Source organism: Canis lupus, chromosome 9 (genome assembly GCF_011100685.1).
Source record: "Canis lupus familiaris isolate Mischka breed German Shepherd chromosome 9, alternate assembly UU_Cfam_GSD_1.0, whole genome shotgun sequence".
NCBI classification, from domain to species: domain Eukaryota; kingdom Metazoa; phylum Chordata; class Mammalia; order Carnivora; family Canidae; genus Canis; species Canis lupus.
This window is the reverse complement of record NC_049230.1, coordinates 28,818,549-28,840,621: the sequence shown is the minus strand read 5'-3', so window position 1 is coordinate 28,840,621 and position 22,073 is coordinate 28,818,549. Positions and strand designations below refer to the sequence as shown.

Here is a 22,073-nt window from a genome sequence, read left to right as displayed (position 1 = left end):
ATAATTGCTAGATTATATGGTAAGAGTGTGTTTACTTTTGCAAGAAATGGCCAGTCTGTCTTCCAAAGTGACTATATCATTTCTCATTCTCACCAGGAATGAATGACAGCTCTTGTTGCCCTACATCCTCACCAGCATTTGGTGTGTCAGTATTTCAAATTTTGGCCAATCTGGTAGGTGTGCGGTAGCGCCTTACTATTGTTTTAATTTGTAATTCCATAATGACACATGGTGCTTATTGCCATCTATATGTCTTCTCTAGTAAGATGTCTGTTCAAGACTTTGTCCATTTTTTTTTTACTAGCTTGTTCGTTTTCCAGTTGTTGAATTTTAAGAGTTCTTTATATGTAACATAACAGTCCTTTAAAGAATATGTCTTATACAAATATTTTCTCCCATTCTGTGGCTTATTTTCTCATCTTTTTCACAATGCCTTTTGCAGAGCAGAAGGTTTTAATTTTAATGATGTTTTCTTATCAATTCTTTCTTTCATGGATTGTGCTTTGCTATTATATCTAAAAAGTCATCACCATACCCAGATCATATAAACCTTAACCAATGCTGTCTTCTTAGGGTTTTATAGTTTCTCATTTTACATTTATGTCTATGATCCATTTTGGGTTAATTTTTGTTAAGGGTATAATATCTGTGTTTGTTTTCTTCTTCTCTTTATCTTTTTTCTTCTTTCTCTTCTGTTTTTTTTTTCCTTTTTTGCATATATATATCTACCTGTTGCTCCACCATTTGTTGAAAAGACTATCTTCAATCCATTGTCAAATTTGTCTATATTATGGCGGTCTATTTCTGGGCTCTTTTCTCTTCCATTGATCTATTTGTCAGTTCTTTCACAAATACCACACTGTCTTGATTACTATTAGATAGTCTTGAAGCTGGGCAGTATTCCTGTTGTTTTTCTCTTTCAATATTGTATTGGCTATTCTGAGTCTTTTGTCTCCCCATGTAAACTTTAGAATGAATTTTGAATATCCACAAAATAACTTTCTGAAATTTTGATTGAGATTGAAGTCAATCTACAGGTCAATTTGGGAAGAACCAACATCTAGGCAAATTTTGAGTTTTTGTATCCATGTATATGGAAAAGCTCTCCATTTGTTTTGGTCTTCCATTATATTAATCAGCTTTATAGTTGTCTCATACAGATCTTGTACATATTTTTTTAGATTTATACCTATTTCCTTTTTAAGGATGTTAATGTAAATAATATTGTTTTTAAATTCCACTTGTTTGTTGCTGTTATATAGAAAAGTGATTTATTTGTGTATATTAACCTTTTATCCAGCAATCTTTCTTTCTTTTTTTTTTTTTAAAAAAGGGTTTTACTTATTTATTCATGAGAGACACAGAGACAGAGAGAGAGACAGAGATGTAAGCAGAGGGAGAAGCAGGCTCCATGCAGGGATTCAATGCAGGACTCCATCCTGGGACTCCAGGATCCCATCCTGGGCTGAAGGCAGGTGCTAAACCACTGAACCACCCAGGGATTCCCTCCAGCAATCTTTTATAACCACCTATTAGTTCCAGAAGACTTTGTTTATTTGTTTTATTTTGTTTTGCAATTCTTCTGGATTTTCTACATAATAATCATGTCATTTCTGATTTAAGACTTCTTTTTTCCTTCTCAATCTGGATACCATTTATTTCCTTTTCTTGTCTTGTTGCAGTATCTAGAACTTCCAGTGTAACAATGAAAAGAACAAGAGGGGACATTCTTGCCTTGTTCCTGTTTCTCACCATTAAGTATGATGTCAACTATAGTTTTTGTTTTTTTTCCTTTTCGTTTGTTTGTTTTTTTCCCTCTTTTTCCTAGATGTTCTTTATCAATATGTGGAAATTTCCTTCTATTCCTAGTTTTCTGAGTATTTTTATTATATCATGGTGTTGGATTTTTTTCAACTTGTTCTGCATCTATTGAAATAATCTTGTGTTTTTTCTTCCATAATCTGTTGATGTGATGGATTACATTAATTGACTTTCTATTTTTTTTTTTTTGCTAATATTTTGTTTAGGATTTTTGCATCTATGTTCATGAGATACAGATTGGCCTATAGTTTCTTTGCTGGTAATGTTTTTGTTAGTATTAAAGTAATGTTGGCCTCATAGAAAGGGTTAAGAAGTATTCTCTCTGCTTCTTTATGTTCTGGAAGAGATTATAGAAAACTGGTATAATTTCTTCCTTAAATATTTGGCAGAATTCACTGCTGAACCCATCTGACTCTCAACTTTTAAAATATATTTTAATGAGAGAACATTAAGCAAATACTTAAAAAACAAAAAACTCTTTTCTCTCTTGAGTTTTTCTTAACAACACCATCTTAATTGTGCTTTGTAGTATTGATGTTTCTTGCCTATCAGTTTGAGTTAAGATAAACACCACCTGATTCTACAAGAGTCCAGAAGTACTTCAAGCTCTAGTGGAATTCTTAAAGCTCACAGCTGGGTAGTGAAGTATTTAAAGTGTTTAAAGTGTGAAGTACTGAAAGTAGTACTTCAGTATTACTAGTGAAGTATTTAAAGCTCATAGCTGAGTTGATCACTAATGTATCACACTAATTTATCACATAGGATAAATTCTGAGTTTGAGCCACTTACGGGTTAGTTAATTTTGCTGTGCTTCATGACCTTAGTGGAGCCTATGCTAGAATATATATGTTGTTGCTCTTTAGAGCAGCATAAAGAGTAGACTGCTCAATGCAAATCTGTAAGCACTACTGAAGACTCAGTTACAGAAATAAAACATTGTGTTTGTCAGTAACATCTGCCTTGCATACAAAAGTCACATATATGGTAGGTTTGAAGAATAGCAATTTATAAAAAACTCCTGCCTGAGGAAATGTATATGGTCTTAGGCAAATAACCTTTACTATAAGTTCCATATAATAGTGCTACATAAATTTAATTTTAATTTTGTACTAATCTTATGCATTCACTTCAACAAATATGTCTCAAGTTGTTGCCATAGCTGAGATGTTGTTCTTGTTTTGGGGAAGGATACAAAGTTATATATGTTGTTGACTTTTTACACAAGCACCTTTGGATCAAGTAAGAGTTTTGAAAAAGATAGATTATAATAAATGCAAAACAAACTGTTATATGTATTCTAATAAATAACAAAAAAATGTTATAGCTTTATAGAGAAATGGAGAAATAATTTAGATTGGAGACAATAGCCAAAGGTTTACTTGAAGAAATAAAGTTTAATATGCTTCATAAAACAGAAAAAATTCCTCACAGGTGAGTATATCTGGACTTCTGCATATTATAATATTTAAAGGAGTATTTATTTAAAAGCTTCAAATACTGATTTGGATTGATTTTCAAAATAAAGCTGTCACCATGCATTACATTTTTCACAGGCAGTACAATATTTAAAACAATGATATTTGAATGCATTTTATCACATAATTAAAGTTCTTTTGTACACTCCAGGCTTTATCTTAATCTAGTCCAATTATCAAGAATGCATGACTCCTATACTTTGCATAATGACAGTAATGATGAAGAAGAGGATGGTGATAATGGTTGCAGTGAACAGTTACTGAGTGTTTTACAGGTGTCAGACAGTATGCTAATGCTGTTATACTATACATGTAATATCTTTTTTTTTAAGATTTTATTTATTTATTCTTGAGAGACACAGAGAGAGAGAGAGAGGAGAGAGAGAGGCAGAGACACAGGCAGAGAGAGAAGCAGGCTCCATGCAAGGAGCCTGACGTGGGACTTGATCCCGGGACTCCAGGATCACACCCTGGGCCAAAGGCAGGCACTAAACCACTGAGCCACCCTGGGATCCTCCTGTAATATCTTTTTAATTCTACAGTAATCCTAGAAAGCAGATCAAATCAGTATCTCCTCTTTATGGATAACAAGATTGAAACAAGTATTACCTTACTTATAGATAAGCCCTATTTTAAGAACTTTAAATATATGAAAGGTTATATCTGCAGATAAGATAAAATGAGCAGGTACTATTTGCTTTTTAAATGTTTGTTCAATTATCAATATTTTTTGTAACTACTTTTCCAGACACTGAGGTGGATGCTAGTTATGAAGAAAATTAAAAAGAAAAAAAAAAAAAAAAACATGTCCCTGCTCTGAGGAGAGTACTATGTAAGAAATCTGAAAAACAAACAAATAAACAAAATAATGACAATATGATACATACAATGTGAAGAGTGAAAAGTAATGAAGTACAGATCATGAATAGTGCCTCCACTTCTAATAGTCACATACATTGGTTTTGGTGTTTGTGATCTCCAGTCAAACTGATTTAACATTGACATTTATCAGCAAAAAGTTGTCTAGAAATTAAAAATATAATCGTAACAATTAAATTATAATAATAAACTTTTTTGCTTGCCAAAAAAGTGAAGAATAATTACATAATCAGAATTGATCAGCATTTAAAAGTTTTCATGTTTGGTATCTTTATAAAAATTTCTGATAATATTTCTGAAAATAATAATTCCATGAAAAGTGGTTTGTAAGAATTAAAGAATATGATATTTGGAATGTGCTTAGCAGATTACTTAACATATAGAAATATTTAATAAATTGTACCTATTAAAAGAAAGTACTGCTCAAACACATGAGAATCTATAAAATTCATAAAGAATGTTATTATTAGTGAAAAAAAAGCAAGAATAAGAAATAGCCCTTAAAAATTGTAAATTCCATAGTTTAGCACTGAAGTTTAACATTGTCAGTAAAACTGTTCAATGATATAGTCAACCATACTTCCTCCAGATAAATCAAAGATGAAAAACAGGAGATAAAATATATGAAAAGTAAGAAAATAGTTAAGAGATCCAACATCTACCTAACAGAGATTAGAGAAAAAAGGAGCTGAGTATTCTCTAAAAATTAATGTGTCTGGGAACCAAAGGGCATGAGTCTTTCTATTTATGGTCCCATGGAGAGCACAATACAATAAAATACCCACATTAAAGCATGTCATAGTAAAGCTTTACCACAATTGGATAAGATGCTAAAAGCTTCCCGAAAAAAGACAAAACAAGGCAAAGCAACAGGATGGAATTACACTTGTGAACAGAAACACTGAAGGTTGAAAGACAATGGAACGATGACTTCAAAATTCTGAAGGATAATACTTTCTAAACTATAATTCTTGACCAAACTTACTATTGATAAAGATTAAGTGAGGGACAGATACATTTTAAGATATCAATGATCTCAAAATGTTCACTTGCCATCCATTCTTGACTAGTAGGTATTGTTAAAAAGTTAAGGAATAAACTAAGAAAGGCAGCTATGGATTTTAGGAGGCAGGAGGATTAACACAGAAGAGCTTTCCAGAGAAGGCTGTATTTAGCTGTATAAAGAATCTATAGTAAAGAGCTGTGCAGCCATAACTTCTAGAAGAATGCAAGACTGGGGCAAATCCAGTAGAAAAGTAGAAAAGGACTGTAGACTGAACTGGACTATATCCAGTAGAAAAGGACTGCTTCTCAGGGCAGTGGGGAATAAAAACTATGTATGTATATATGTGGATATGAGAAGTTTCCTGATGCATTTGACTATTTGGAGATTACATAATTTAAACTGTATTTGAAAATTTTGAAAATAATACTGGTAGGTGTTTGGAAGATCTGTTAAGAATTTTTTAAAATGTATTAATTTTTACATAAAACATCAGATAAAAAATGAAGCAAATATAAAATTTAGGAAGAGCAATGAGCTGTATAGGAAAGGAAACATCATTGTAATATATTATTTGGTCACAATAATGAACAATATTTATGAATAATAATAATGCTATTATGACTACAAGATGCCAAAAATTCCATGAAATTGAGTCAAGTTTAGAAGGTACAGGGAAGGATATCTAGAGGGTCCAGAGTGGGAAGCACTGGGCCAATTGGGAATTAAATGTTCATTTACCATGAATAAGACCTGAAATCCTTCACTATTTACTATACTGTAAATAGCAATATAAGCAAATCATTTTGAAATATTGATGGTTGCTTCTGAGAAGTAGGTCTGGGTTGTGGGATGTCATGGGAAGAAGACTATTCCTTTTTGGTATGAGCCTGAGAACATTATTTGGAATTTAAATGATGTGTGTGCTTATATAACTCTAATAAACATTTTAAAATACATTTTAAAGTATTAATAAAAATTGTGGCTTCCCAAAGGAATAAATTAATCATTCCTTTGGGTGCCTGGGTGGTGCAGTCAGTTGGGAGTCCGACTCTTAGTTTTGACTCAGGTTGTGATCTCGGTTCGTGGGGTCATGGGATCCAGCCCCATGTAGGGCTCCATGCTCAGCCCAGAGTCTGCTTGAATTTCTCCCTCTCCCTCTGCTCCTCCTGCTCATGCTCTGGTTCTCTCAAATAAGTAAATAAAAATCTAAAAAAATGTAATCTGACATGCTCCCCTTTATTTTCTTTTTCTTTCTTTCTTTCTTTCTTTCTTTCTTTCTTTCTTTCTTTCTTTTTCTTTCTTTCTTTCTTTCTTTCTTTCTTCTTCTTTTTTTTTTTTGAGAAAGAGAGCACATGTTCGAGAGAGTGGGGGTAGGAGTGGGAGTGGGGAGTGAGGCAGGTGGTGGCAGAGGGAGAGAGAATCCACTGGGTGTGGAGCCGAGGCAGGGCTCAATCTCATGACCGTGGGATCAAGACCTGAACTGAAACCAAGAGTCAGATACTTAGCCAACTGCAACATCCAGGTGCCCCATGACATGTTCACTTTTATTCTTTAAATAACTAAATCAAATTTACCTTCTGTACCTGCTAAATTTAACGAAATTATAGGACCTGTACCCCCACTCCCCACACCCAAAATCCATATACACCAAACCTATTTTCACTTGCCTTCAGATGCTTAAGATGGGGGGAAAATCCTTTTTTGTATAATTAAAGATAAAACACTTTAATTCAAATGTATTTATAAAGTTTCTCTCAAATATGAATGCACCTCCTTGTAATGGTAATTATTCAGCAAGTTAGCCTGATAAGGTTGTTATATGATATGGTTCAACATTTCCAGAATGTTATCTGTGATAGTAATTTTGGAAACAGAGAACCCAGCACATAACTGGAACTTTACCATGCTAGCTAAGCATTCAGCTTTCAGTACAATGACTTCATCTCTGATGCATACCAGAATCACCTGAGCTCAGAGATAGTGATAGCTAGGTATAAGAGGTCATCCCTAAAAGCAGAAAAGGATCCAATGCAGTTTCATTCTTGCCCAAAACATCTCTTAGGGAGAATTGTTCCCCCCTGAGAACCTACTCAAGGAACAAAGTCTGCCTCAGATTTTTTATGAAGTCTGGTGTCAAAAAAAAAATCACCTGAAGCAACTAGATCCCTTTAGTGTTGAGTAAAAATATGAAGAGAAAAACTGGCAGAAAGATATGGAGAGAGAAAGAAAAAGAAATTTTCCATTGCTTGTGACACTGAAGATAAAAAGATGGATCTGAGTGGCCAATGGGCCATCTGCAAGCCAAGCCAAAATTATAAGTAAATAAAGAGTATGAATGAACAGAAGCTATGAGATAAGAAGTACAATTCTGAACATTATGTTTGAAGAGAGGGCCGAAGTTTTGATACATTTATTATATAGAGTGGCTCCAACAAGGTGTCAAAAATAGAATATGAGATTGTGCAGAAATATTGGCAGTCCAGTTGAAGCTGCTGATCACTAAACTGCCCTTACTCTATTCTTAACTTTGTCAACATGGAGCCTTGGGAAAGTCATTGGCCAATCTAGGTCTTTCTTTCAGAAATGAAATTAAACAAACATTCCTGCCTTTCTCTGTGATGTGAAGGAGCTAAACCACTCCCCAGTCAATCCACCCAGCACATAACAATGTTATTCATCATTAGTAAGTCATTGCATAGAAGGCTTGAGACAGAAAGTGCAAAGATTTACAAGGCAAATTCCTGCTCACAAGTGCTTCGGGGTCTTTGCAGACAAAATCCATTCTTAAAAGAATCAGAGACTCTGCATCCAAGCAAAATATTGACCGTAATAGTTTCTTTCAGGTTAGAAGACACAGCAAGTATTATAACTGATGATATTTTTCTAGTCCTCAAATCAGTGTTTCTCAGGGCTTAGGAGAACTTAATGAATGCCGCTTGGTATTTTTCTTCTCGTGCTGTATGTTTCCTATCAGATTTCCTACTGCAGCATTTTGATTATTTCTGTTTTGAAGCTTCTTCCTCCAAATTGCTTTTTGGGGCGGGGATCTGCAAGAAGATAAAAGTATAGTTTGTAATCTTACAGAGTGATTCAGGGATTAGAGCCCTGGCACTGAGTCCCTTGCTTATTCCCTGCTTACCTTGCTGTATGAAACTCTGTTGAAAATGTCCAGGGTTTCATCTACGATAGTAACACAGGATAGCAGAGAACCATTTGTTGGAACTTTGAAATGTCAGCTGTCCTTTGTAGCTTTTCCTCTGATGTAAGCATCTAACTTTTAGTACATGAATATCAGTGTCCCTTTGGGAGTTTAAAAAATATAATTTTCTAGGCCTCGTCCTTGGATATTTAAGTGGTCTTGGGTATGTGCAAAGTATGTTTGTCTTTCCAAGTTTTCCGGGTGGTTTTCGTGTGTGGTCAGGATTGAGATCCCATTAGGCTAAGAGATTAAGTTGTAGAAGTCATAGAATACTCTGGAAAAGAGGGCAAAGCATCTTCTCTGATTCAAATGCTTTAAAAACATTCCTCCAAGATTTGCTAAATGAAGAATGCCCAGTGAAAAAGAGTGGAGAAGGAGGTACATTCAAGAGAGGGTGGATTAATAATTCTTAGGACTGGGGCAGCCCGGGTGGCCCAGCGGTTTAGTGCTGCCTTCAGCCCAGAGTGTGATCCTGGAGACCCGGGATCGAGTCCCACGTTGGGCTCCCGGCATGGGGCCTGCTTCTCCCTCTGCCTGTGTCTCTGCCTCTCTTTCTCTGTGTGTCTCTGATGAATAAATAAATAAAATCTTTTAAACAAATAATTCTTAGGACTGTGGGGGGAGAGTGGGAATGAGAAGGATAACGGACTTTGGGTGAAGATTCTTTATAATCTGAGATTTCCCCAGAGTATAGAAATTTCATGCAAGATTTCTATATGAAGCTCTCCCTAACAGGTTTTTAGAAAAATTGGGTATAAAGTCACTGCTGTTATTTTGCAGGTCCCCTAACATTGCACTTGCTGTGAGTGTGATTCAGGGGAAGGCCTGTAGGCCAGTGCTAATTTGCATGCCTCATCCCTTGATGCTAACAGAGGCCAAAGCTTTGGAATGCTTCCTTTATGAATTTCAGACTAAGCTGAAATACTGATGAGTTTTTGATTTTTGGAAATAGGGCATGTTATTCAGAGTGGTAATATCTTGTTCAGATGTTGATTAGCTGGCTGTCTTTGATTCTGGGCTGAGAGCTGTCAATGTTTCAAAGAAAGCAAAATTATCTTTATGGTCCATCCTCTTTTTCTTTCTTTTTTTCCCCCATCTTCTTTTTCTACTGCCCCTTCCTCTAGTATAACCCTGTCCCTTGGGTTTCCAGTATCTGTTTGGTCTTGCTATTTTCTTCATCCCAAACTGTGTGACTCCCCTGTCTCATTGTTTCTGGGTTTGTCACAACTCTGAAGATTTCTGATGGCAGAGTCACCATGCAGCATCTGGAGACTGAAGAACTGTGTAAAGTTAAAGCAGGAGTTTGGCTTGAGGCAAATCCCTTGTGAGCAGTCAAGAATGCCATTCATTTCTAATTCTTGCTTCTCTAAACCCACAGGAAATAAATATGAGTAATATAGCCAGAGGATAGAACTCTGGATCCTTAATGGTGGTTCCCTGATGTGGGAAATCACCCTTTCTTTTCCCACCTGATACAAATAGCCATTTTAATTTATCTCTGAGGCAGAATTGAGGGTGATTGCCTTTTTTTTTTTTTTTTTTTTTTCTGTCTGCTGCAAAGAGAAGAGAGAGGGTCTCCGGAGTGTGTTTTCCAATAGAAGGGCTTTAGCTAAAGAGAAAAGCCTGCTGATTGTAGACTTAATTTACATGCATTGTAAAGATGCTTCCTTCCTTTGCTAATTGGTGTGTGGCCCATTAACGCCCTGAGTCCTACAGCAGCCCCTCACCTGGTCAGTCACTTAAAGAAGCCTAGCCTTGGGAAATGCAAATTTCCATCCAGCTCTGCAGAGGAATGAAACTGTCGGAAGAGTAATGAACTGAGAACTTGTACGTACACAGTCACTAAAATGAATTCTAATTTAGTTTCAGATTCATAATATCTCTGTTAATTCAATCACCATTTAATCCCCCCCCCCCGCCCCCACCATAAGGCTCTGGGTGAATTATTTTTTTACAATCGCTTAGTACCCAGTGTTTTTTTTTTTTTTTTTTTTTTTTTTTTTGGAAGTACCCAGTGTTTACTTTATTTTTCTCAATAGAAATTTCTAAAACCTAGGAAGTTGTCCTAAAATCCTGAAGGACATGTAATCTTCTTTTGAAGATTGGGCTGTCCTGGAACAATATAATGTTCTTTAGTGACTTTAATCCTAAAACGTCTCCAAGGCTGTTCCTGAGTGTGCTGGGCACTTAAGGATTATCTGCCCCTAGGTATTAAGGGGTCTCTGGTGTTTATCTCTGTCAGCTTCACCTTACTTGATGTCTCAACTTGTTTAACTGTCAAGTCATTTTTTGGGTGATTGTTACCAAACTCCATTATTCAACTTAATAAAAATCTGCATAGTGTGGAAAAAATTATCAAGTTTGAAACCAAATACCTGTTTGTGCTCTATTTACCACGAACAATTTGTGTGGCAAGTTGCTTAATATAAAAAACCAAGAACCATATGATCCTCTCATTGGATGCAGAGAAAGCATTTGACAAAATACAGCATCCATTCCTGATTAAAACTCTTCAGAGTGTAGGGATAGAGGGAACATTCCTCGACATCTTAAAAGCCATCTATGAAAAGCCCACAGCAAATATCATTCTCAATGGGGAAGCACTGGGAGCCTTTCCCCTAAGATCAGGAACAAGACAGGGATGTCCACTCTCACCACTGCTATTCAACATAGTACTGGAAGTCCTAGCCTCAGCAATCAGACAACAAAAAGACATTAAAGGCATTCAAATTGGCAAAGAAGAAGTCAAACTCTCTCTCTTCGCCGATGACATGATACTCTACATAGAAAACCCAAAAGTCTCCACCCCAAGATTGCTAGAACTCATACAGCAATTCGGTAGCGTGGCAGGATACAAAATCAATGCCCAGAAGTCAGTGGCATTTCTATACACTAACAATGAGACTGAAGAAAGAGAAATTAAGGAGTCAATCCCATTTACAATTGCACCCAAAAGCATAAGATACCTAGGAATAAACCTCACCAAAGATGTAAAGGATCTATACCCTCAAAACTATAGAACACTTCTGAAAGAAATTGAGGAAGACACAAAGAGATGGAAAAATATTCCATGCTCATGGATTGGCAGAATTAATATTGTGAAAATGTCAATGTTACCCAGGGCAATATACACGTTTAATGCAATCCCTATCAAAATACCATGGACTTTCTTCAGAGAGTTAGAACAAATTATTTTAAGATTTGTGTGGAATCAGAAAAGACCCCGAATAGCCAGGGGAATTTTAAAAAAGAAAACCATATCTGGGGGCATCACAATGCCAGATTTCAGGTTGTACTACAAAGCTGTGGTCATCAAGACAGTGTGGTACTGGCACAAAAACAGACACATAGATCAGTGGAACAGAATAGAGAATCCAGAAGTGGACCCTGAATTTTATGGGCAACTAATATTCGATAAAGGAGGAAAGACTATCCATTGGAAGAAAGACAGTCTCTTCAATAAATGGTGCTGGGAAAATTGGACATCCACATGCAGAAGAATGAAACTAGACCACTCTCTTTCACCATACACAAAGATAAACTCAAAATGGATGAAAGATCTAAATGTGAGACAAGATTCCATCAAAATCCTAGAGAAGAACACAGGCAACACCCTTTTTGAACTCGGCCATAGTAACTTCTTGCAAGATACATCCACGAAGGCAAAAGAAACAAAAGCAAAAATGAACTATTGGGACTTCATCAAGATAAGAAGCTTTTGCACAGCAAAGGATACAGTCAACAAAACTCAAAGACAACCTACAGAATGGGAGAAGATATTTGCAAATGACATATCAGATAAAGGGCTAGTTTCCAAGATCTATAAAGAACTTATTAAACTCAACACCAAAGAAACAAACAATCCAATCATGAAATGGGCAAAAGACATGAACAGAAATCTCACAGAGGAAGACATAGACATGGCCAACATGCATATGAGAAAATGCTCTGCATCACTTGCCATCAGGGAAATACAAATCAAAACTACAATGAGATACCACCTCACACCAGTGAGAATGGGGAAAATTAACAAGGCAGGAAACAACAAATGTTGGAGAGGATGCGGAGAAAAGGGAACCCTCCTACACTGTTGGTGGGAATGTGAACTGGTGCAGCCACTCTGGAAAACTGTGTGGAGGTTCCTCAAACAGTTAAAAATATACCTGCCCTACGACCCAGCAATTGCACTGTTGGGGATTTACCCCAAAGATACAAATGCAATGAAACGCCGGGACACCTGCACCCCGATGTTTCTAGCAGCAATGGCCACTATAGCCAAACTGTGGAAGGAGCCTCGGTGTCCAACGAAAGATGAATGGATAAAGAAGATGTGGTTTATGTATACAATGGAATATTACTCAGCTATTAGAAATGACAAATACCCACCATTTGCTTCAACGTGGATGGAACTGGAGGGTATTATGCTGAGTGAAGTAAGTCAGTCGGAGAAGGACAAACATTATATGTTCTCATTCATTTGGGGAATATAAATAATAGTGAAAGGGAAAATAAGGGAAGGGAGAAGAAATGTGTGGGAAATATCAGAAAGGGAGACAGAACGTAAAGACTGCTAACTCTGGGAAACGAACTAGGGGTGGTAGAAGGGGAGGAGGGCGGGGGGTGGGAGTGAATGGGTGACGGGCACTGGGTGTTATTCTGTATGTTAGTAAATTGAACACCAATAAAAAAAAATAAAATAAAAAATAAAAAAAAATAAAATAAAAAAATAAAAAAAAATAAATAAATAAATAAAATAAAAAAAAAAAGGGAAAATAAAAAATCCCTCTTGGGATCCCTGGGTGGCGCAGTGGTTTGGCGCCTGCCTTTGGCCCAGGGTGTGATCCTGGAAACCCGGGATCGAATCCCACGTCAGGCTCCCGGTGTATAGAGCCTGCTTCTCCCTCTGCCTATGTCTCTGCGCTTCTCTCTCTCTCTTTAAAAAAAAAAAAAAAATCCCTCTTTTCTTCATTGTATGGTAGAATTAGTATGATTAAATGAGATACTATATTTAGAATATCTACTGCAGAATCAAGCTTATGGCAAGAGCTAAACAAGTAGTCAGCTTTACTATTACTCTACAACTACAGTGAGTTAAAGTCCTGGGATGGCTTTTGACAAGGAAGGCATTAAAAATAACTTTCTGAGATGACAAGTATGTTCTAGGTCTTGATCTAGGTGATGAAATGCTCTACATCTTTGCCCAAGTTATTTTTTTTTTATGTAAAAGTTCATTAAGCTGTGGACTTAAAATTTATGCATCCTACTAATTTTAAAAATGTGTTTTGTGAAAGCAGTTTATTATCACTTAATTGCTCTGACTTCAGAATCTTCCTAAACATTAATGGGATCATCTTAATAAAACTGATATATTAGTAGAGTATATAAATAGAAATCTGCAGTTAGAAGATAATGTATTTGCCCATATGTATGAGTGAGAAGATAGCAGTTTAAACATTATATGTAGTTTGCTTAGATTATAAAAGTATTCTATTTGCACTGAAGAAAATTTGGAAAATGAAAATTAAAAAGCTCACAACCTAAGTAATCAGTCATAGGAAAGAACTCACAATATCATCATTCAGAGAAAACTGGTGTTGGGATGCCTGCCTTTGGCTCCAGGGGTGATCCCATGTGGGATCGAGTCCCACATCGGGCTTCCTTGATGGAGCCTGCCTCTCCCTCTGCCTGTGTTTCTGCCTCTCTCTGTCTCTCTCTGTGTCTCACATGAAAGAATAAAATCTTAAAAAAAAAAAAAAAATGGAGAAAACCACTGTTAATGTTTGCTAAGTCATTTCTTTGCACATATACATATATATGTGCAATATATAGGTCATATATATTGTAATAATATGTCATATTGGTACAACATACTATTTTTATTTAATGATGTATTATATTCCCTGTATTTCAGATACTTTCATATTATTTTTAATGTCTGCAGAGAAGTTCATAGCATAAAAATATAATTTATAAATCTCACTCTGACATTTAGATTAGTTCTCCTTTTGATTTGATTTAATTATAGTTATCTTGCAATAAACTTTTTTGTAAGACAGTGAGTGCACCTACCCAGAAGTAGAATTGCTGGACTAAAATATATGTACATTTTAAAACTTTTGATAGCTGTATCCAAATTACCCTTCCAAAAACTTACAGTTATTTACATTCCTGCCTAGAGTGAATCACAGGCATTTTCTCACATGCTTGCCAGTGCTGAATACTAAAAAAACTAAACTTTGCCAAAGCAATAGGCAAAATGCAACATTTTAGATTATGTTGTTTTGGTTACTAGTGAGGTTAATTTTTTAAAATATGTATTTAACCTTTTATAATTCCTACATATATGTTTGTTTACCATATCAGTCTTCATGTAATTATAATTAAGTAGCACTAGCCTGTTACATATTTAGGGTTTCAGAATTTCACCTTGAGATAGAGCATTCTAAGTACAGTTGCACCAGTATTTGGTCCAAGGACAACATTGGTTAAAACTCTACATGAGATCACATTCTCATAATTTCCCAGCAACACACACAACTCAGTAGAGGTTTCCCTAATGAAGACAGTGGTTCTCTTCTTCTTCAGTGAAATACAGGTGTCAAAAACCTCCACAAACCCTGGGGACTTTTTAAATGGAAATTGAAGCGATCCTCCTCCATCAGCTCTGATGGGGAGCAAATTGTAAGACCCAAACATAGCAAACAACTTTTTCCTTCTCTTTTCCTGATCACTGTTTTGGAGATTGGTAGCAACCATTGAGCCAAGGATAGAACCATAATATACTAAATATACTAAAGGACTGCTCCCAACATATGCTGTTTGGGAATTTGTGCAAAACAGTGGGCTATCCCTTGTGTGTACTAGATCCCAGTAGATATTGAGGGGGTCCCTTCACTGCATAATACTTTGATTAAATGGTCATTATCAAATTCATGGGCTGTGTGAGGTATAGTGATTTATTGATAGCAGCAAGATGCATAAAGAAGAAGCATGCATTCAATTTTCTATTGTCCTATCAGTCAGCACATGTGAAGAATCTTTGTAGTATACAAGCACCATCTTTTCCTCCACAGTCCAACAACCATCTCTCTCCCTCTCCTCTCTCTTTCTCCTTCTCTCTGTCTCTCTCTGTCTCTGTCTCTGTCTCTCTGCTTTCCCCTTTATGTCAACTATGCAGTTTCTGGTTAGCTTCACATCTTCTAAGACAAGAAAGGTAGTAACTGTTACTGCTCACAGTGACATGGCTTGTTGGAATCTGTTTGTGTTGCAATAATAAGAGATCCTCTTGCTCTGCAATTCCTAATCTCATTTACTTAATGCTGGCTACATACTCATGATGCTGCATCATCCACCCAGTCACCAGTGACAACTGACTTCCAATGACTCAAGGTTTTTACTTTGCTTTAGTGATGAAGACCACAGATGCAATTTTATCTGGAGCATGCAAGAAAATGTGAACAATAATTCATTTTCCTGTCATGTTAAATTTATAATTTGGAATTTCCTAGCATAAAGGTAAAACCACATCTTTCCTTGAACTCTTTAAGCCATAATCGCTACATTCCTAGAAAGACCTCTTTCAATTTTGATGATACCTCTATCACCTAGTTAAGAGACCTGAGGGCAGAGTGAGAAAAGTGGTCCCCTTCATGCATGCAATATCTATCCCTCTAATCATCATGGACTAAGACCAACTCAGGAGAGAATAATGTCCTAAGTGACAGACATCAGTGAAGGTAGCAGAAATGCCCCCTGGGTTACATAACAATGGTTTTAAATCCCTCAAGGAGAGAGACAACAGCCACTCTTGGAAGACTGCTACACACTGGAGGTGGAACTAGCAATGGGTGTGGAGTGAGAGACCCAGTTTAAGCACTGGAAGGCCACATAGGTTAAAGACATCTGCCCCCACTCCTGCTGTCCCCATTCCATGTGTACTATTGTCAGAACATGAACTGGTGAGAACCAACACATGTAGCCTAAACCCAAGGGTCATCTGTGGACCATCCCATCAGTATCCCTCAACTCATCCTATGGGCAAGGTGAGTGGTACTCTCCCAAAATCAGCATGTGGTAGCCCAATCTCATACAACCTTGGGGAAAACAAATATTGCACTGGATAATATGAATAATCTTAACTAATTGAGCCACCCAGGGGACCCAAATCAATTTTTTTTTAAAAAGGAAAATATGTATTGCTCAGCTTTCTAAGTATTTGTTTTTTTTTTTTTTTTTTTTTTTTTTTTTTTTGCTTTCTAAGTATTTGGAAGGGAATTTACAAACAACCACTCATCCAGTTTTAAGTATATCAAATACAGAAGGACTGGCCTCTGATCCAGTTTCTACTAATTATAACTCAGGTTGACTCATAGCACTTAGCACTTGTCTTAGCCTTTGTTTCCTCATATTAGAAACTGCATTAAAGTAAATATCTTTGAAAATCCTTTCCTTTAACATTTCTAGGCTGGTATACTCACCAGTGATGGGTTTATGTTTATAAATTTGTAGAGAAATATTTGTTTTTTAAATAAATTAATTGTTTATTGGTCTTCAATTTACCAACATACAGAATAACACCCAGTGCTCATCCCGTCAAGTGTCCCCCTCAGTGCCCGTCACCCATTCACCCCCACCCCCGCCCTCCTCCCCTTCCACTACCCCTAGTTCGTTTCTCAGAGTTAGGAGTCTTTATTCTTTGTCTCCCTTTCTGATATTTCCCACACATTTCTTCTCCCTTCCCTTATATTCCCTTTCACTATTATTTATATTCCCCAAATGAATGAGAACATACACTGTTTGTCCTTCTCTGATTGACTTACTTCACTCAGCATAATACCCTCCAGTTCCATCCACGTTGAAGCAAATGGTGGGTATTTGTCGTTTCTAATGGCTGAGTAATATTCCATTGTATACATAAACCACATCTTCTTTATCCACTCATCTTTCGTTGGACACCGAGGCTCCTTCCACAGTTTGGCTATTGTGGACATTGCTGCTATAAACATCGGGGTGCTGGTGTCCCGGTGTTTCATTGCATCTGAAGCTTTGGGGTAAATCCCCAACAGTGCAATTGCTGGGTCATAGGGCAGGTCTATTTTTAACTCTTTGAGGAACCTCCACACAGTTTTCCAGAGTGGCTGCACCAGTTCACATTCCCACCAACAGTGCAAGAGGGTTCCCTTTTCTCCGCATCCCCTCCAACATTTGTGGTTTCCTGCCTTGTTAATTTTCCCCATTCTCACTGGTGTGAGGTGGTATCTCATTGTGGTTTTGATTTGTGTTTCCCTGATGGCAAGTGATGCAGAGCATTTTCTCATGTGCATGTTGGCCATGTCTATGTCTTCCTCTGTGAGATTTCTCTTCATGTCTTTTGCCCATTTCATGATTGGATTGTTTGTTTCTTTGGTGTTGGGTTTAATAAGTTCTTTATAGATCTTGGAAACTAGCCCTTTATCTGATACGTCATTTGCAAATATCTTCTCCCAGTCTGTAGGTTGTCTTTGAGTTTTGTCGACTGTATCCTTTGCTGTGCAAAAGCTTCTTATCTTGATGAAGTCCCAATAGTTCATTTTTGCTTTTGTTTCTCTTGCCTTCGTGCATGTATCTTGCAAGAAGTTACTGTGGCCGAGTTCAAAAAGGGTGTCGCCTGTGTTCTCCTCTAGGATTTTGATGGAATCTTGTCTCACATTTAGATCTTTCATCCATTTTGAGTTTATCTTTGTGTATGGTGCAAGAGAGTGGTCTAGTTTCATTCTTCTGCATGTGGATGTCCAATTTTCCCAGCACCATTTATTGAAGAGACTGTCTTTTCTTCCAGTGGATAGTCTTTCCTGCTTTGTCGAATATTAGTTGACCATAAAGTTGAGGGTCCCCTTCTGGGTTCTCTATTCTGTTCCATTGATCTATGTGTCTGTTTTTGTGCCAGTACCACACTGTCTTGATGACCACAGCTTTGTAGTACAACCTGAAATCTGGCATTGTGATGCCCCCAGATATGGTTTTCTTTTTTAAAATTCCCCTGGCTATTCGGGGTCTTTTCTGATTCCACACAAATCTTAAAATAATTTGTTCTAACTCTCTGAGGAAAGTCCATGGTATTTTGATAGGGATTGCATTAAACGTGTAAATTGCCCTGAGTAACATTGACATTTTCACAATATTATTTCTGCCAATCCATGAGCATGGAATATTTTTCCATCTCATTGTGTCTTCCTCAATTTCTTTCAGAAGTGTTCTGTAGTTTTTAGGGTATAGATATTTTACCTCTTTGGTTAGGTTTATTCCTAGGTATCTTATGCTTTTGGGTGCAATTGTAAATGGGATTGACTCCTTAATTTCTTGTAGAGAAAAATTTGATTAGCTCATCCTATGAAATGGAGAGGTTGGTTTATGGGATTTCTACTAACTCTTGTTTCCCCTTTTGTCTCATGTTTCCTCTTTGACAGTGGAGTGTGAGAAGCTATGTGCACTGTAGGTTTCTAGTTAATATAAGGGACTGTGATCATTCTACCCATCTTCTCTGAATGTGTTCAATTAAAACATTCCATGCAGTCCATTTGTTGTGGCTTTTCCACTGGATTGACTACCATCCTCTAGATTGAGAATCATTTTGTCTTACTGTGATTACTTTATGAAAACATGGGACAAACAGACTTTGGGCATTGTGCTAGAACCTAAGAATTTTCTAATTAGACTCTACTTACTGTATATCTTGTAATTATTTTTTGAGATTTTGTTTATTTATTTGATAGAAAAAGAGAGAAACAGGAAGCATGTGCAGAGGAGGTGCAGAGGCAGAGAATCTCAAGCAGACTGCTGAGCACAGAGTCCAATGTTGGGCTCAATCTCACAACCCTGAGATCATGACCTGAGTGGAAACCAAGAGTTGGACACTCAATGGGGTGAGTCATCCAGGCACCCCTCTATCTACTTCAAATTCAATCTTTTATGGACTATTAAAATTTGGAAAAATAAAAGCCAAATTCTCTATGATATAGATCAGGTAATATCAATACCTACTACTTGACTTCTATAGAAGTATCCTTTTTTTTCCTCTGCATATCCAATTCCAATGCTCTTTTCAGTGCTCTGTCCAAAACTTTCTGTTGCCCTGAATTTTCTTTAGTTTTGTTGTTGTGGTGTTTTTCTTACCTTTTCTTCATGTTCACACAAATCTTGATTGCTTCTTCTTTTTTGGGGAGTGGGAAATGGTGTTGGTTTGAAAGTAAAGCTTAACCAGAGATTTATCACATGCTGGTCTGTGTGTGCCTGGTAGAGGCATGGTTATAGGATACATCATAGCTTCCTGAGTCACAAAGCTCTGGACTGGAATCTCAGCTTTAACATTTACTAACTAAGGGACTGTAGGCAAGTTACACAACCTCACAGACCTGCATTGTTCCTTCAGTAAAATAGGGAAAATAATTCCTTTGCAGGCTTGTTGTGTGGCTTAAATCAGATATTCACAATATAAAGTACCTTGCTTGGTTAGTGCTCAGTTTTATTTTTAACTTTCCCTCCTCTGGTTGTTGATTTTTGTTTTATTAAATTTTGGTTAAACAAGAGATATTGGCAACACTAAAAGCCTTTTGGAAAGTCAAGTGTCACAAATTTAGCATAAATCAAACACTTGGTCCAAAATTGGGGTTTAGTTTCTAAAAATCCTGCTAAATAAATTTTGTCACATTAAATCAGGCTTACTCTCCTGCTTTGTTGTTTGTTTGCTTGCTTTTTTGACTTTTGTGACTTTTCCCCATCTGTAGATAACACATTTTAGTTAGTTTCTTGTTGTTAATATTCAAACTCCATTTCAACACCTTTATTCTGTTAAAAACGAAGCTGGCTGTGGATGGGTCATCATTAAATGGACTAAGAGGTCTACAGAATGCAGAGCACTTTGTATTTATTAGCGGAGGTCTGAATTGCCAACCTTACAAGAAATGTGGCATGTGCAAAGTGTAATTATAATCTCATTTTGATAGATTCTAATGGAGTGTAATTACATATTGCACACCTAGAGTTCTGATGTTAATTACATTCCCGTTTGCTAGAGGCTACTAAGTTCCCCCAAATGGCCAAAGACAGTATCTGGCTAAAACAACAGATAGAACAGTTGTGAGGAGTAGATATCTACATTTATCTACTTTAAGGAATTCATTTGGATGCTATTCATAGGTGGCAATCAGTCCTGAAGTTTGACCCACGGAGAGCTAAAATCCCCAAGTGGTCAAATAATATGATAACCATGGTTTTATCAGCACATTAAACTCTATTTGTTTTAATTCCAGCTGTGAGGATTATGTATTATATTTTTCAAGGGCACATTTCCTTGCTTATAGGGAGCAGAGGGTGTTCTTTTGAACTATGTAACAGTAGCAAACGGCTAAATCTCCTTCATGGCCAGAAAGTTTAGTCTTTAAATCTTCTACTCTTCGGTAACAAAGGACCATCTCCCTTGTCAAGAGATTAGAAAATCACAAGAGATTCTGTTTTTGGAGATTCTTTTATTTCCTTGTGTTTGAGGCAGCTAACTGAGGTTTCTGATTAAGCCATGTCTCTGACAGTTTCATATATATACCCTTGGTATTCATTTTGTGTTGTTGCCCAGTTTATAACAATATAATATTAATAGAAAAATAAGATTATTGAATAAAATTATAAAACAAATAACAGATAAGGAGATAATATTTACATTACAACAAGATTCCTACAAAGTGTCAAGAAATAACTAAAATGGCTTAAAGAAAAATGATCAAAGAATGAAAATAGACAACAGAGAAGAAAATGTAATAGTTTCATACAAATAAGACAGTCAAATTAAATATTGATCAGAAGCTTACAAATTAAAATACCAATGAGATATCATTTTTACCCACTAGAGCAGCAAGTAAAATAAAAAGAGAGAGAAATAAGATCTATTTCTGGTAGGGATATGAATAAAAGTATTCTCTCATAGATTTCTTTTGGAAATAGAAATGTTAAACCATTTTTACAAAAGTATGAAATAACACTTACTAGAATTAAAAATATCTCTTTCAAAAAAGATTTTATTTATTCATTTGAGGGAGAGAGAGACACAGAGGACCAGCAAGGGGAGGGGCAGGTGGAGAAGGAGGAGTAGGCTCCCTGCGCAGCAGGCAGCCTGACTCTGGGCTCCATCCCAGGACCTTGAGATCATTACCTGATCCAAAGTGAGATGCTTAAGAAACCGAGCCATCTAGGCACCCTTAGAATTAAAAATATCTTTAACTTCAATAATCTCACTCCTAGAAATCTATCCTAAAGTGGTAAAGGCCTAGTCAAAGCCTTTATGCATATGCATGTTTATTAAAGTGGTGTCCATAGTGGAAATAAGTAAAAAAAAAGAAAAAATGAAGTTATATCATTTGATTCAGATCAAGTTCTTTTAGCTATTACTGAATAAGCAATGTAAAACACAATTATAACATTCCATTTTAAATAAATTTTAAAATAAATATATATTTACACAGATGATTATATACATTATATTTTCACTTTGTATGAATATTTGCAATATGTACAACTTCTAACAGTAGTATTTGTATATGGTCAAATGAGCTGGGAACAAAGTATAGAAAAAAACAAGACTGAATACGTTTTTAAAATGGGTTGTCTGTGGGATGGGGTTAAAGTAGGTGAAAGTGGGTGGAGGAGAGGAAAAGAAGGAAATGTG

General features: G+C 36.3%; 1 long non-coding RNA gene across 7 annotated transcripts in view; it reads left to right on the top strand.

The window, feature by feature from the left end:
* Nucleotides 1-22,073, top strand: part of LOC102151848 — a 58,891-nt gene that overhangs the window by 13,954 nt on the left and 22,864 nt on the right. Inside the window, exon 3 of one of the 7 annotated variants that reach the window (XR_005364524.1) lies at nt 97-173. The exons of the other annotated variants lie outside the window; for them this stretch is intronic. This is a non-coding gene — a long non-coding RNA (uncharacterized LOC102151848). The remainder of the gene's footprint in view (nt 1-96; nt 174-22,073) is intronic. 7 annotated transcript variants of the gene reach the window in all.